The sequence below is a fragment of the Botryllus schlosseri genome, chromosome 2 (assembly GCF_051294905.1).
Source record: "Botryllus schlosseri isolate E-star chromosome 2, Bs_hap1, whole genome shotgun sequence".
Classification (NCBI taxonomy): Eukaryota; Metazoa; Chordata; class Ascidiacea; order Stolidobranchia; family Styelidae; genus Botryllus; species Botryllus schlosseri.
Genome location: NC_137237.1, coordinates 15903716 through 15920772, shown reverse-complemented (window position 1 = coordinate 15920772; position 17057 = coordinate 15903716). Strand labels below are relative to the sequence as shown.

Here is a 17057-nt window from a genome sequence, read left to right as displayed (position 1 = left end):
GCCATTGATACCGCAATTCTTCGTAAATAGCTTAGAATTTATATTAACTGATATGAACTGAATGTAACTGTCGCACTGATTCCGAAAATCTATATACTGATCAACTTCTCACTTCTCATGGTGTTACAAAGCGACTTACCAATCACGAACGTGGGTAGCTATGGCGTTGTTTGTTATTGTGAATGTCACTTCCACAGCAGTTCATTTCGCGCCGTAGATTAGCTGATCTTGGATGACGGTGCGTTTATATTTGATAGCTGCGTTGTCATTTATGGGCATCGCCATGTCTGCTATAGCCTACTCTTTGACCAATCAACGTTTCGTGCAATCCAAGATTTCGAGTCGGGTACATCGAATTCACGAGTGATATTGGTCGCTGGCGAGACAGTAACTTAAATTTGGGGATTTTGGAAAGAGCTGTCCGAGCCACTAAACCTGAAGACGGCATTGTCTTTACCTCTCAAAGACATGTTTATACTGCCACGAGAATAAATATTCTGGCCGTGATGGAAATTTACCAACAAGTCTCTGCCTGCAATATAGATCAATTCAGTACAACAATAAATATTTGGCAAATAGCCATATCTTATACCCAAAAGAGCCATAGGTTCCCGACCACTGTCGTACAATGAAAGATGAAACTGAAGATCGATATTTCTGCGAGATTTGGAGCACTATATCTTTCTTTACTTAAGTTAGCCGTGAACCGGTCTTTTTTAGTTCATGGTTAGTACCAAGAAGGTCTCTGTGTTCAAGGAATGTAATTTGCGTCGGAATTATCATGCTGTTAATACATACACTCGGCCGACGCGGACCTGCCAGCGAAGCTAGCAAAACAGCAAGGATATTATACCAAGCCACGCGGAGCAAGGGAGCAGCCTAATAATAACGCATCTACTTAGCAACATGTGTTAACAATGTAATTCACCGCTTTCACTATCATAAAGGGGGGCGTGTCTAAAAAAAAGTTGAGAACCACTGCTCTAAACTATTCTGCCCCAACAATTTAGTCGTCTCAGTGTGCAATGTACTATGACGCAAACGGCGCTCTGTGTAATTCCTCATCGTTCGAGCATCAACACAAACTTTGGCATTTTAGGGGAGTTCATAACGTCGTCACACTTCATTGATTTTATGACATCAGACGAGGAATACAAGGTGAAGAGAGGTTTAGGCTGTCTGCAGAGGGCTGGATAACCAAAGAATTGAAATGAAGAAGGAATACTGCGATGTTCCTGGTAGTGATAGGCCTACTAAGTAACATGGTCTGCCAGGCTGAGCTCGTGAGCATGGGTCTGATCAAGCCACGACTTTATCTGATAATATCCATTTTCGCATGCATAGCAAATATTGTTTCTTTTTTCATCATTGTATTTTTCATTCGTTCGGTCATATCTCATTTTGGTCGCACAATAAAATTTGCATTAAAAGGGGGTCGGTCGCGAACTGGAAAAGGTTGAGAAGCACTGGCCAAGACGATGATGCCAAAACTAATCTGAAACGGCTCCAGCCAAACAATTCTCAGTCCCATTATCATTCACAAATTCCCCAACAGCATCCAGCGGAAAATTATCCGCTTTCATACAAGTATTACAATTCGTAAGACGCTTATTCTGAACCTCGAGGGATTTGAGAGTCATCGGCAGACCCTGGATCACTGACTTCACTTGTCATAACACATGCTTATCAGCTTCGTTCCCAGAATCAGTATAGTAGCTAATTGTGCTCGCGTCATTATCATTTTCAAAAGAGCGAAGCTCCTTCTGGGCGGGGCATGAAAGGCTCTGACATTTCTTTTTCGGTACCAGGACTAGAACTCATCACATAGAGATTTTTCAAGAGGGTGCTGGCAGCAACGTTGTGTCCTGCATCTCAATAAAACTGCGAGTACCATCGGTGCCAGTTATTTTCAGGTCAGGCGTGTAGCAGCAGAAATCGTGCAAAGGGCAGATATAATTTTCTAATTTGCGGAAAGTTCTACGTAAATTAAACCGTGTCATCAACAATTGTGCAGGGTACTTGAAGTAAACATTTTCGCAATCCATATCGATGCCCTTCGCGACCCATGTTTTGGACGGAAAAGCATTTGATTATATTAAGAAAGTTGCACTATGAAAAACTGAAAATACCTTGACATAAAGATTACCATATGCCAGCAAACAGAAATTCAGTTTCCATATCACGTTCAAGCAGTACCAGTACTGCGGTTTAAATTTTGTATGCATGTCATTGTTTCTCCGGCACTAGGAAGTTACAGGGAACCGGTATTTGTTTTCCGAGAACTATCGACGAGACCGCGCTCAGCACGCATCGCGTTTTGTTCATTGCTCAAGCCACATGGCGACTGATGTACCGCGAAGCTGTTTATTGGTGTGTATTGAATTTCCCTACCAAAGGTCTTAGGTCTCCAGTTCTCACACAACAAGTGTTGACTGCACTTCAAATGGTGTGACTCCCACCTATAATTTCGAAAACGGGTATTACATTTCTATGGCTTCAATTTGGGTTCACTGACGCCAGTACAAGATAGTGAACTAAAAATTTGAAATACGAGGATGGGGTTACTGGTAGCGTTTACTTTACCAGTGATAATCCATAGTGGAATTCAAAAGCCGACCGATAAACCTGAAGAAGGGGTTCACAATCAATTGAATTTCGGTGGCGCATGGTCAATGCTATATTGAATAGCTGGGGTTTTATGGCATCAAGCATCTTTTGATCATGCTATGTCTAGTCCACGGTGAAGTTTTTGATTTGACGATTATAGTGACACGCTCACACCTGCAGCTGATTTGATCTGAGTAGGCCTAACTGAAAATTATCTCCTAGCGATAAACATCGGATGATACTCAGCATATGCATTGTCGGGAGGAAGATTATAGCAATGTCTGTTATCTAAGTATGCCAATGACTATGTTTCGGTATTTTCATAACGATACAGCTGTTCAAACAACAGACACATGTTTAATGAGTGCGAGAGAATTTTTTCCGTCGGGGATGTGTTGACAGGAAACTGCCGAACGAGCAGAGGATCAAACTCTTACGCTATATTATGAGGCATCCTTGGCATTTAATTGGAATAAAGGGTCCGAGTTCACCTGAAAATAAAACTGACCTTTCAACTTCTATTGCCGTGGATTTAAATCAAAGAGAAAACGCAATTGTCCGTGACGCACAAGGCCGGAAACATAAACGTCGCCACTTAATAATAATAATATTATTAATATTCTGTAGATTCTTTCAGCTCATTAACCTATTTTTCGGGAATTTCAAATTGGGATTCAAATGTAGAAGATGCAAAATAATAACCGCTTATATTTTCGAATTGTATTGGTGCAGTCTGAGTTCAACTACTTGTCCCCATATCTTCATTATATGTTTACCATCAGCAAAGTCTGCTATAAGGATTTTTATTTTCAGAAAATGCAAAATATTATCTGCTGATATTCGCTGACTCTATCGGTCAAAATTGTGTTGAAATAATCGATCTTTTCATCATCTACGCCAGGTCTATTGTGAATATTAAATTTGATTATATGACAAGTTGCCGACTTTAGAACCAGGAGATAACATTTAACCGAAAGGTATCCTGATATAAAATAGATGTGGCGTACTTGATCACCCTTATTCACCTGATCGTGTCATGCTTCAAAATATTAAATCGATTGCTATTTGATCATACCCATTCAAACAAATATTTAGCATATGTCAATTGTGCTTATCTACTTACTTAATATCGCATTTATATCAGTGCTATTTTCACCGTAGCAAGGGAAACGGTTCTTCTTTTGATGTTAACTCTCTGTATCCGAGTGAAAGAGATGCTTAATCGTTCGATGGATTTAACTACAAATGGAATTGTGGGATGCATATATGAAACTATTTTTGTTACATAATACGAAGCTATTTGTAAAATGGCGAAGAGCGAAAAAGGTGGAAACACGTTGAGCTCATATAGCATGAAAGGCAACGTATAACCGTAGTCACACCACCAGATATTACGACGTAGCTGTCAGAAATTCAGACCCAATCATTTTAGCCTGGGGTTGAAATCAGAGAGGTATCGTTGTAACAATTTTCCGATGTATAAGTGGGGGGAGACCTGTAGAACACCAGGGCCCAATGCTTGATAAATTTTCAGTTGGAAACACCCTTGAAATACGGCGCAACCTTTCTGCTACCAGCATGGTGAATGTTTGAAGTCAATTTTAAAGGGGTGAATCTATTTAGAATATTCCATTTTTCGCCGCTACGCTACACCAGATAATTCCAACGTTCATAAAATAGCAAAGATAAGGCAAGTACATGATATATTTAGATATGTCTAGTATCTAGTCGTCATTATAATTACTATTTTGCATAACAGTTACGGTGTTGAAATTTTGGATATTGTTGAAAATGTTATTGTACCATCGTACAGGTGTAGTGTTTTTTATTTTAATCTGATCCTCTCACGACCCTCACTCTAAAACAATGAAGATGGCATTCGTCTGTTTAGCGGTGTCTTTATTGGTATTACGTCATGTCCTGGATGATGTAGGTGCCAGCTCATTTAGTACAAGACAAAACGGTAAGAATATAAGCTACCTATGTACGATTGGAATTTCAGTTGAAATGGTCTTTTCATTGCTCGGGGTAATTTGAGCTATAGACCCATACTCAAATTCCCGATAGTATTGGCTGACTAGAATTCATACTTCGTCGAAAGACGGATAACTGGTTCCGAAATGATGCAGTCCTGTAATATTCTTAACATTCTAAGCTCGGTCAACTATAATGTATTAACCTGATTCTGAACAGAAGCAACGGCCTTCAAATAATTCGCGAATATATCAAAATACCAAATGATGCATATCTGTTTATCTATTTTTTTTGTCGATCAGAAATGATACCCAACGCAGGTGTAAATAGGTAGATATGTCGTTTATTGTTTAATCCATTTTTTGTTTAGTCATGCACGCTTTTCGTTTGATAAAAAGTGCATGCCAGGCCAACTACTGTCGCCGCGCGCGCAATCGGAAAGATTGCCTTGTATTTCAAACGAGGCGCGAACGGAAAAGTAAGAGAATATTATTTTATCGTGGGCTCTTGTACGAAGATGAACTCATTGCTTTGTAATTTATGCTATAACTATATAGGAATGATGCGACACCAGTTGTTCTAACTGCTGCTGTTTTCTTTTCTCTCGTGAAATATGGCGATATATCCATATTGGGACATGTGAATGGCATATAAACTATATGGAAGATGAGCTTGCTTCATTCATAGATTTTCAGAAATTCATGCTTGCGATCGCTTATGCGGGGCATCAACATATTATTCATAACATAATAACGGAGTGGAAATTCGCAGTTCAGTTGTTCTCAACCGTTTTGTCCCGCAGACCCGTTTTAGTCCGTCAAGGCCCATCCCCGACCTTGGGTTGTAGGTTGAATTTACCGCAAATATCATGTTGCCTCCATCTATCTTATGCAAATATTAACTGCAAGCTAGAGTAAACGGCAAAAATTGTGATTTCGATGACAGCAAAATCATATACTGTGTGGAATTGTGGATATGTACGCCAATAAAGATAATCGACCAGATAAAGAGGTTTCAACCCGTTGGGCGGATTAGGAATATACTTGCAAAAGTTACTATTCTTGATTTATTCTATTCCAGTGGTTCTCAAACTTTTTCAAACACGACACCTTTGTGATAGTGAAAAATTTCGCGCCCCCTTATCGTCACATCACAAAATGTAACCAGAATGCTGGCAATCCCAGCGGAGAGTTTGATTGCATGGAAGGTTATGACTGTTGATGAGAGAATTCTCAAATGTGAAATTGGGACTATACACAGAGCAATAAGAATATTAACCGCAGCTTCGCGCCCCACATCAGACGCTTTCACGCCCTCCCCAGTTTGAAAACCACTGATCTATTTCATCTCTTTAACTTTTCCTCAACTTCCAACAATTCATCTTTATATCGCAGAATGTTTATTTCAATAGGCCTATGCATCATTCCGTTGGCTGAATGGCTTATTAAAAATTGAAATGAGTTTGCAGAGTACGATAGTTTAGCTCTGACGGCCATCCATTGATGTGATACTTGAAGTTGGGAGCAGTCACTTCTGGTTGGGAACCGCTGAACTAAATGATAACTAGATTGACAGTATTCTAGGTTGTTCGTAGGCTACTGCATACTGTTTATGGCGATTGCTGTAATACAATTCAGTATTCTTTCACAGTTTGCCGCGTATGCTGCTCTTTGTTCTGTTGGAACAAGCATTCGAAGTCACTCTTCAATACTTTGTCGTGACATCTTTCGACTACGATGGAGTCATATAGCGGAACTACACAGCGCCAGCATTAATGAATGCAGTATAATACGTATAATTGTATATATATAAATAATTCTTTGAGCCTATCCTCTGTGGAGATCTCGCTATACCTTGTAACTACTATCTGGTTGACGTGATAACATCTTCAAATTGTGCGAAAGTCATGTCATTGGTTGTATTGTGTTACTGACTGAAAATGCTTCCAGAGGCTAGCTTTTACACTTATCATTCAATACAAAAGATTTGAGTAGTAATCGGTAGACAGATATGACTCGTTAAGCACATCACAATACTACGTTTTACAGCTGTAATTCGACACTTTCATTCGATTTTTGTGCAGAATCTACAGGTATAAAAAGGAATGCTGTCAAATCAATATGTGAGAATTCCTCGTGAGCGCCCTGTTCACGAATCACAAATTATTTCCACGATGTATGCACAGTGCACACTTGCATACGTATATTACGAAAAATATTGGTCAGACTAGTCCAGATTGAAAACCAATGTCTGCTCACGTTATACGTATATATTTCTCACTTTTGCTTAACAATAATAGCGTACTATCGATTTTAGGCAATAAAACGGCGTCAATCATTCTAAACCTCGACGTACATAGTTACCTATCGCCGTAGTTATGTTTTTTAGATCTCCGAGAATTTCGGTAACAACGTCAACGGCATAGTAGAATACGGACATGTGATCTGTTGGTATCAGGGCAGCTGTAAACCCGGTTAATAAGAGAAACAACAATATGCTTTGGGAATCCGTATTGAAGACAGGATTTCGGGCTGTTAGCAACAATACTACATACCCGGCGTGACAGCGAGCGCTTTTAAAAACCGAACCCATTACGTCACTGTGACACCTCGCTCTATATGACGGAACGAGGAAACTCTATAGCAGTGGTTCTCAACCGGGGGTCCGCGGACCCCTGGCGGACTGCGAAGCATTTTCAGAGGGCCAGCGAAACCTCTAAATTATTCAAAATGACCGAGAATTAATTTGTAAGCAAGCACATCAACAGAATGGCCGTATGAGATTAAAAATCTCAGTGTGTAAAATCATTTAAATTGCCAAATTGCCAATAGTCTACTGACACAAACATATTGATGTTTAAAAATGTTTTGTTGAGGTTTGTTAAAACAGTTTTTTTTCTAGTCAGTCTAAAAAAAGCGATTAAAACCTCATCACGGATTCTATTTTCTCCTGTGATATACATAACAACTATTCCAGAAAATTTTGAAGATGAGCTGCTATATAAAAATGCCTAGTCTGGAAGTGATAACTTCATTGAAAAATCTGTTTTCCAATTTTGGCGCCATATTTGTTGCGGCCGTGCTCAAAGGTGTGGTCGGAAGCGTCAAGCGTTAATATTATACATTCGCCGCCACCCACTTCTGTGAAAATAGATTTTCAGCTCTCGTTCATTTCGAATCGAACGCGTGAATTTTCAAGACAGGACCACATATTTCAAGAAATAAGAAATTCAGCTGCAGAATCTTTTTCGAAATAATAAAAGTCCACCCATATTTCTAAATATAGTATAATAATATTTTCACTAATGGTCATCTCGTTGCTGTTTAACACTAGCCTTCAATTTATATTTGCAAAAGATAGATGACGGTTGCACGATAATTGAGCTAAATTTGAACTAAAACTTGAGGGGGTCCGCGAAGACAAAAAGGTTGAGAACCACTGCTCAGTAGTCTATGGCAGGGTTTTCAAACTCATATATGCTCGCGGGCCAATTTCCTAGTTTTTGATGGCGCCGCGAACCGCAGCACCAATGATTGGGGATTCAATATATTTCCAAGTATGGCTTATTTGACGGGACCTTGTAGACTGACATTCGGCACAAATTAGGAAAATACGATTTACTATTGTGAATTCACGCCTGGCACGAAAAAATAATATTTTTAAACATTTGAAAAAAATTGTTGTTGTAGATTACTTGGCATTGTTCTGTCAAAATAAGTAGTTACAGACACCACGCGACTGTACAAATGAATCGTGACACCGTAAAAGCTGTCGCGTTATAATTTGACAGCTACAGCGGAAATTTGAAGTGCACATTTATAGCTATGGATTATTTAAAAAATTAACAAAGTGTGACGTGATATCAAAGCATTGGAGCAGTATTATACAGCCTAATCCGGGTTACGGGCATTCTCCTGATAACTATAGGTAATTGACCATATCATTACCAAAGTCAAATTAAATCAGCGTTAGATTTACCTTCGAATATTGGAACAGATCAACAGCAACAACTTGAATATACTGAATAATATGCCATAGCAATATAAATGTCCGATCGTCGTAGTATCTATTGCTGTTACAGCTAAATGGAGCGTAGGCTACCACTACTTTACTCGCCACCTTTAATAGGCGATAATCACATGGATAAAGAGACCTAAGATTATACAGGAAATAAGTAACTACACAGCAAGGGGATGACAAAATGCAAATGGTTGTCATACCGACCTGCTGAGACAGCTAAATACGCTACGCCACTTAAGCTACGGCCTTTTGATACATTACTATTTCCGATAACAGTGTGATAGTTTGTTGAGTGCGTGGCTGTACCAAGTCACGGCGATCGGGTCATAAGTCCTTCTCCAATTGTAACGTTTGACAGGACTCAACTAGAGTCATTCTTATTTTATCACCCATTCATTTCGAGTTCGAGCTCGAGTAATTCTGCAAAACGTCGCAAAACGTCCCAAGTACAAATCACAATTTTCAGTCACGAATTTATCAACGGGTCATTGCTCTATCATCATGAACAGATAATGTGACGTGATCGCTGATCTTCCATCGCGTAGTAACTTTTGAAAGTGATATGATAGCGAAGTCTGATGAGGAGTTTCAAGTTTTTTAATAGTTTTAAAGCGAATGTTAAGCTCTTCAATATAAAAAAAAACAGATATGCGGCGGTTAAATATTGTCGAATACTTCGAAATCCAAAATGGCGACGTGGGCCGCACAAAATGATCTCGCGGACCGAATGCGGCCCGCGGGTTGCGTGCATGGGACCCCTGGTCTATGGTGTTACACTTCAGTTATGGTCTTTATGTTACATCTATCGAAATTTCAACTACGATTTGGTGAAGGAATTATAGCTAAGAACGAAAGGGAAACCGACCTTTTTATGCGATGCGATGAACATATGTGCCGATATGAAATATAAATATATATGTATATATACTGGCCTACATCGTTCATAATGGACAATGGCTGGAGAAAAAATTCTAGCGACGGAGAATCATTCCCCTGATATTGTTCCTTTTTCAACTCAGGTTATATGCGATTATTTTAACACAAATACTAGACAAACCAAAAAGTAACCACATCCAGATCACGGTAAAGCAAAGCTGACCACATATTTCGCAAGTATATTATTTTGTGTGAGTGATGATCCCATTATTTGTAAATCGTATAATCGGAGATAAACAAACGGTTAGCGGCTGTCACCTTACATACCTCTGATACTTATTACTAGAGTCATAAAGATATAAGTTGGGATTTTTAAAATCAATATTGACTCGACTTTTGTACTTATCTTTCGATATCTGCTTTTTGCGAAATCCATTGAAATAAAATCAATTACGGCTTATATGTATGTCTAGATTTCATTATTCGTCTTTTGAAACTCGTTGACAGGTATTTGGAGAAGGCACTAAATCCTCATGCGAGATCTTCGGAAAGTGCTGTTGCCGTCGTTGTACCATAACTAATATGATTGGCTATATTGGCATGTTATATTTAAATAACCACCGATAAATATATCGCTGCAGAATTAAAAAGGCGTATCCGCACATACTTGAATTTTCATATACAGTTTCACGAAATTGCTTCGATCAACTATTACTGTTCCTAAATTTGCAATTCTATGTATTTGTAGTTTGGCGTTCATGCATGTGGCTGCATAAATCCCAGCACAAGCCTTCCCCATTTATATATATCACGGACAAAACTTATAGGTTTCTCATAAACTTGATGCTCGTAACACATTTGCGGGCAATATTTCCGATTTGGAAATTGCAGTACAATATTTTGTCAGAGAATGCACTCTTGATGGTACAGAAGTTCGATATATATGAGAATAATATATTCATATTTTAGTAAAGGTGAATAGTTTCGGCTGTCACTGGACAGGGGTAATCGTCAACATATACGAAAGAATTGATAATTAGGCCCACATTGTATATCAACGATCGTATCTCCGAATATGACGTCACCGACATCAAAACCAGATGTTTGTACTATTTTTAGATTATATACGACCTCCTTCTACAGTAAACTATAGTAAAATGCTTGTCAGAAATTCCGTCAAAATCCATGACCTCGATACCATAGTGCAGGGCCGGCCAACCCGTGGCCCGCGGGCCACATGTGGCCCGCGAGAAGGTTTTGAGTGGCCCGCGAGGTAATTTCCGAAATTTCTAATATCATCAAAAATGGATTGCACAGATTTTGAACTTGTAAGGCCAACCAAAAATTTGATTAGTCTGGCCGCAACACTTGAGATGTTATGGCTAAAATATCAGTTCCGACGCATTGACAGATCCATTGGCCATTCACATATTGGTATATATCTTCTTACACTACAATAAAGCAGAATAATTTGCGATAGATGTATCAAAGGTAAAAAATTTCTACAAGCTTAGCGCAATATGTTGTCACTCGATTGCTTGTTTTTAATATTGTTGCCATTTTGTGAAAATGGAAGAACACCTAATGTATCAGATTGAGTCTAACTATATTCGCGATTACGAGACAAAGTGTCGTTCACCTTGCGTTTGCGCTCGCGGTAAGACCGTAGACTTTGAAACCTAGGCACGAAATGCTTGACCCATCTTGGTCGCAGCTTTTGCTATCGATATGTGCATGCGCCGAATATCCCAGTCCTCGCAAACTTAGCCGAGCGATATACAGCAGGCCCGCAATATAATCAAATGACAACATTATTGATCTATGAAATTCAAAAATTTTTCGCGCTTCGCGCGGATAGTGGCCCGCGCAGAAGTTCGTAAATCGAATGTGGCCCTTTGGCCAAAAAGGTTGGCCAGCCCTGCCATAGTGTGTCGATGAGTGGGTGGTACCTTTTGTGGAAATCCTCAGTTGCCGTTCGAAGGCGACTTACCGCGACCATAAACCAAAAGTAGTAAGCCGATGGAACTGAAAATATAACTCTTTTGTTCGATGTTACTTATTGTGTCTCGTTTATGACTCGCATAATGATGGACTTAACTTCGTTAGGGAAATAATGTGTGTGTTCGTTAATCATATCTATAGTTGGTAGTTGGTAGTGATGAAATCGCCCGTAGAGTAGTGCTTCCCAAACATTTTCTACTCGTTTTATACAGCGTTTGTGAACCAACTAAACTGTATCTAAGCATAATAGCGTTTCAAACTCGACAACAATTGATTGTAACTCTTCTTCCCGTGGTATAGATACTGCATTCTGCAATACTACAGCATAAAAGTCGTCAGTTTCCTCCATACGTGGTTTATCAAAAACGAAAGACGAATTCAGTGAATAAGGATCGGAGACGTCCGTACAGCCTGATATTTCGCATATAGGAAATACGTTCTGCTATAGTTAGAGTAAGCGATATACCCTTATCCAAACCAGCAATCATCTGCTACGTTTTGTGGAATTGAGTCTAGAATATTCTGCGATCGGTCGTAATATATGATTTATGGACATTCGAAATTTCGAATTGCAACCCTCCTATCGCTTTGTAACGCGCCACCCGGTTACGGTTTTGATGCATAACACTCGGCTATACATGTGCACAATTCCGTGATAAGAATAAGGTTTATATATTGATCTCAAGTGGAATCTGAATTTAATAGTAACTGATCGACACAAAAGTAACGCGTGGTGACTTATAAAATCGCAGCCTGATCAATGGAAGAGTCATAGAATATGGGACATATGACGTTGGCCTATTTTAGTTCGACAGCTTATAGTGCCCAGTATTTCTCGAACCGCCGAATCGTCTCGATTACCACTTGAGAGACTGTCAGTCACCACGGTTTGGGAACCACTGCAGTAGAGGAAAGGCGGCCTGTGTATAGAGATACCCCCAGGAGTTGAGTTAGTTTTATGTAATTTTTTATAGATGATATCTCCACATTGCTGTTAGCAGTGCGTAACCACACATAGTGTTACATGTCATGAACCTCTGTTGTGATTCCCAAATAATCTCGCGTATAATTTACGTTCCGCCTTCGATGATGAGGCACTGAGGCAGCCTACGACGGTGACATATGAGACAAAGAAATTGGTATAGAATTGGTGCATCAGGGCTGTTTAAATAAATAATAATTTCATCCTAAGTAAGTAGAATATAGCCGCCGAAATATTTCCACACATCAGAGATATAATAATATCTGAGAGGTTATGGCAACTGCGAAAGTATGAAAAACGTATCAAATATGGTATGGAAGAATGTTGCTATGGTATGGAAAATTGTGAGCATGGTTTGGAACGATCGAGTCCGGTTTGGAGCATGGAAATTTCCGATTCCATACCATGTCATACCATACCACGTAACATGTTACAAACTATAGTATCATTGAATGCAACAGACCACACTGAATAACACGTGACTATCACGCACCTAGGTCCTAGGGCTGCATTTAAAACAAACACAGCTTTTTTTAACGCTGTATAATTAGGCCATAATAGTGCAAATACTTTCGAAAAATGTAGTATGAGCCTATGAACGATTTGCACCCAATATATAGTTGACGTATACCATGTGGAGTGGCTGGAACCCTCGCAATCGTCGTCGATGCCACAGTTATAGTAAGTATTGTGCTCTGATGATTATGAACGCTAATAGTCAAAATGCTGCATAACGATGTAGTCCTGGTTAAAGATATTATTGGTCTGTTTATGACAGTGGGCTGTAGCCCTTTTCGTCGAAAGGGCCATATTTACTATAAGAATGGTGTGAACCTGAACTTAATGTTCGACTTCTGTGTGTGAACCCCAGAAACTTAGGGCTTCACGTTCTCAAACGAACTTTGGTAGGTTCTGCACTGTGAACCTTTTTCATATATCACAATTTTTCACGTCATAATAACATCTTTGGTTGAAATTGTAGGCATCTCAACTTCGGGCCATTCTATGCATGGCGCTGGCAGCATAAAAAAATCAACACTGTAAACGGTTATGCACCTTTCCTATATCTTAAAAATTTTACTTGTTTTGTTACAAAAGTTAGCTCGAAACATCCAGTTAGTGACTCTCTGCTGTGACCCGCAATCACACAACATCAAGAGCGAAATACACTAGCCTACATGTAGGGAGTAAGTGAATGATGCTTATTCAACCAATCAATGAAATGTATATAAAGAATACATCGTTGTCTAATGTAAAAGATATATATAGCGGGTTCCATCTTGATTTGATATGTCTTTCGTATCTTGAAAACCAAATCCGTGCCATTGGGGTGTTGGCCAATGTATAGGTTTACCATATATGTCCTCTTTTAAGAGGATTTGTCGTCTTTTTTGACTTTTTTGAAAGTGTCATCGGAGGACGCCCAAATGTTCACTTTTCTGAGAATTTGTTCTCTTTTTTTGAAAATCTTGGTTTAATATATGTGAAAATTCAACTGAGATACAGGAAATCAGTATTCAAGTAACCGTACGGCGGATCTTTCGGGTATTGAGCCAGAAAGACGACCTATATTTTGTTTTGTTTCGTATTTCGGTAGTCGAGTCGGAAAGATGACCATTTTTTTAGTCAACCAACTACAAACTCGGAATAAATTTACCAATTTTTCCAGATTTTACTCCGGTATTGTAAGTCTAAAAAGTGTCCTCTTTTCAAATTTCCAAAATATGGTAACTCTACTACTGTATAACTTGTTAATGGGGTAATAGAGTATAGTCATTAGAAGTATAGAAACTATAGAAACCCGTTTCACACTCCGCTCAATATCAATGTAACAATAGTCAGACTCCGAATACATTGCCCGGTTTGGCCTGGACCAGCAGGGTGACCAACCTTTTCAGCCGACTGGCCACATCTGATTGACGAACTCAGGGATATATAGAATATATAGAGTTCTATATATCCCTGGACAAACTATTGCGCGTTGGACTTAAATGTTCCGATGCAATTTTGTGCTGAAACGTCATCAAAATGTCACGGGGTGAGTCGAAATAAAGCAAAGAAGAAATATCCCGACATCCCAATTTTATACTCGATGAAATACTCCAAACCACACAATACTTCAGTGAAGTGTGAAAGTCGAAACTATTAGCGAATGGAGGGGTATTCACACCGAAAATGTGGTACACGAAAACCGAACATAACTCAGAAATATATATCGCGGTTATAAATCCTCCTGCCTACCTCCGTACCTTCTTAACTTCATTTTTATTCAAATATTGTGTGTTGTTTATACTCTGGTGTAAATCTGATGTAGGTCTTTGTATCGTGTACCACGGGTGTGTATTCACACCCGTATATCTTGAGTGGTACACGGGTGTGAATATGCACTCTTTTCGCTGAGAGTGTAAGCTTCCCTCGCCATGTGATCTGGTTCTTTACCGTGCATGGACATTACCCAGAATGGTCCTTTCCGAGAATAGCCAATGCCGAGAATCTAACTCACTCGGGCGGACGTTATCGAGAAATTTATATCTTAGAATCGACACAGAATTGGCAACGCCGTGATACACATACGCACGACCTGTACATATGCATAACATGCCTGCATTGCATACATTACATTCTCGGTAATGTCCATTCTCGGTGGTGTCCATTCTCGGCAATGTCCATTCTCTGTGGTGTTCATTCTCAGTAATGGCATTCTCGGTATTGGTTTTCTCGGTATTGATCGGACATCTTTGTATCCTCTTTAACGAGTGGCTACGAAGTTGAGAGAATTCATAAGTCAATTCAATTGGTGCAATCGGGAGCGAACTTCCTCGATTTGATCCTTTTCAACTATCGCGGACTTTGATCAGCCATGTATTGTGACGCTATCTCAGTAACATCCATCAATTACACTGGTAAACACGCATTTTGAGGCCAAGAAGGTTTCAACGGTTTTAAGATATTTTTAGGTCGCTGAATCCAAAAATGGCATTAGTTTTTTTGATTTGTGTCGATTTTTTTGAAAATATTCCATATTTTTGGTTGGAAAAGTACTAAAAATACGCAAATTCTGACATAGGTAAATGCTCTTTGTATATTATACGGATCTTTGTATACTTCGGTTTTAGGGCATTCTTATGTCGCGGAATCTGACAATGACATTAGTTTTTGCGAATAGACTCTTTGAGATATTCCACATTTTTGTTTGGAAAAGTGCTCAAAATACGCAAATTTTGTATCACTTTATATGCTGCAACTTCGATGAGTTCACATTTGTCTCTTCAAGTGTGTGCATACAGTATTGTTCTATTTCTGAAGCGATATCGTTGAAGACGCAATCGTTAACACAGAGAACCCTCCATACGCGAGTCCAGTTTTATGTGAAAATCAAGCAAAAATTTTAAAAATTAGGCGATACTATAGCATAAACAACATATTTCTGTAAATCAATAACAGGTGCCGTCAAAGCCCAAACAGTACGTTCAGTAACGCTCAAAGTTCAGTTAGTATGCTCTCAAAGTGAGGCACAGATCGCCGAGAAGATTCTAAATCTGCGTAATTCGAAGTATTTTTCTCACGACGATTAAATAAAATAATTATTGAATAAATATATAAATAATATCAATATCTCAAAACTCAGATCCAATTCAGAGAAACGCATGTCATTTTCGGACTCAGCAGCCCGAACATACCTAGAAGCCAATAAAATATCGTTGGCATTCAAAAAAGTTTTTTCTTTGTTGGTCCAGTGTTATAAATTAAACTTGGCACGAAATTAAACTGTTACTAGGATGAAATTGGCTGAACTTTCGTACATTTTTCCCCGATCGCCCACTTTGGGAACCACTGAACTAAATAATAGGTAGGCCTATATTAAAGGAAGCGTATGTTCCGTCAAACTCTTGGTGGATAATGGGCAGAGGACCCGTACATTTGTATTGTGGGACAATACTAGCAATTGCTGCGTGGTTTAGTCAAGAAATTGTTGTTGAGAAATAATTGGGAGGTAGGCTAAGTATGAACAGGTAAATACAGCTTTCAAAACAGCGTGGACAAAGATTGTGCTGTGCACTCTGCATTCACTGATAATACAGGTAAACCAGCATGCCTCGCATGTTAAGCTTCGTTTAATAGTTACATCATGACCTGAAAGGCAATTTTATTTCGATGCTTAACAAGACACATTCCCAACAATCCCCTACTTAAGTGGAGGAATAGACTTAATGAGTTTAAATCTTCCCCAAATGCCCTTCATGCAGCAATACAACTTTCAGCAAGGAATCCACCACAACAACTGAAGCCGCAATAATTTTTAAGTCATGGCATCGTTCGAAAGTTTTACTAACACTCGTGGAAGCCGCTCCGCAAGAATTTGACGTCATATAGGCTAGGTGTAACCTCAAACTCCTTGTAGCCCAGGTTTATACTCAGCAGTATTACCACAAAACAGTATAATCATTATTTGAGAGCCTACATTTCATCGTGAGTAAGTCTATCTGCATTTTTGAGTTACGGCTCTTTTATAACTATAAGTTTTGAGACATACGGCTTAAGCATGGAACAGTTCTGGCCGGCCCGGTTCTATGCTAATGAGAGTCAAACGATAGCA

General features: G+C 39.2%; 1 long non-coding RNA gene across 1 annotated transcript; it reads left to right on the top strand.

Moving 5' to 3' along the window:
• The first annotated feature begins 4399 nt into the window (after window positions 1-4399).
• Window positions 4400-6925, top strand: LOC145433819 (uncharacterized). Its single transcript, XR_013913196.1, has 3 exons — window positions 4400-4570; window positions 4952-5059; window positions 6232-6925. It is a non-coding gene; the product is annotated as an uncharacterized LOC145433819 (long non-coding RNA).
• Window positions 6926-17057: the final 10132 nt, after the last annotated feature.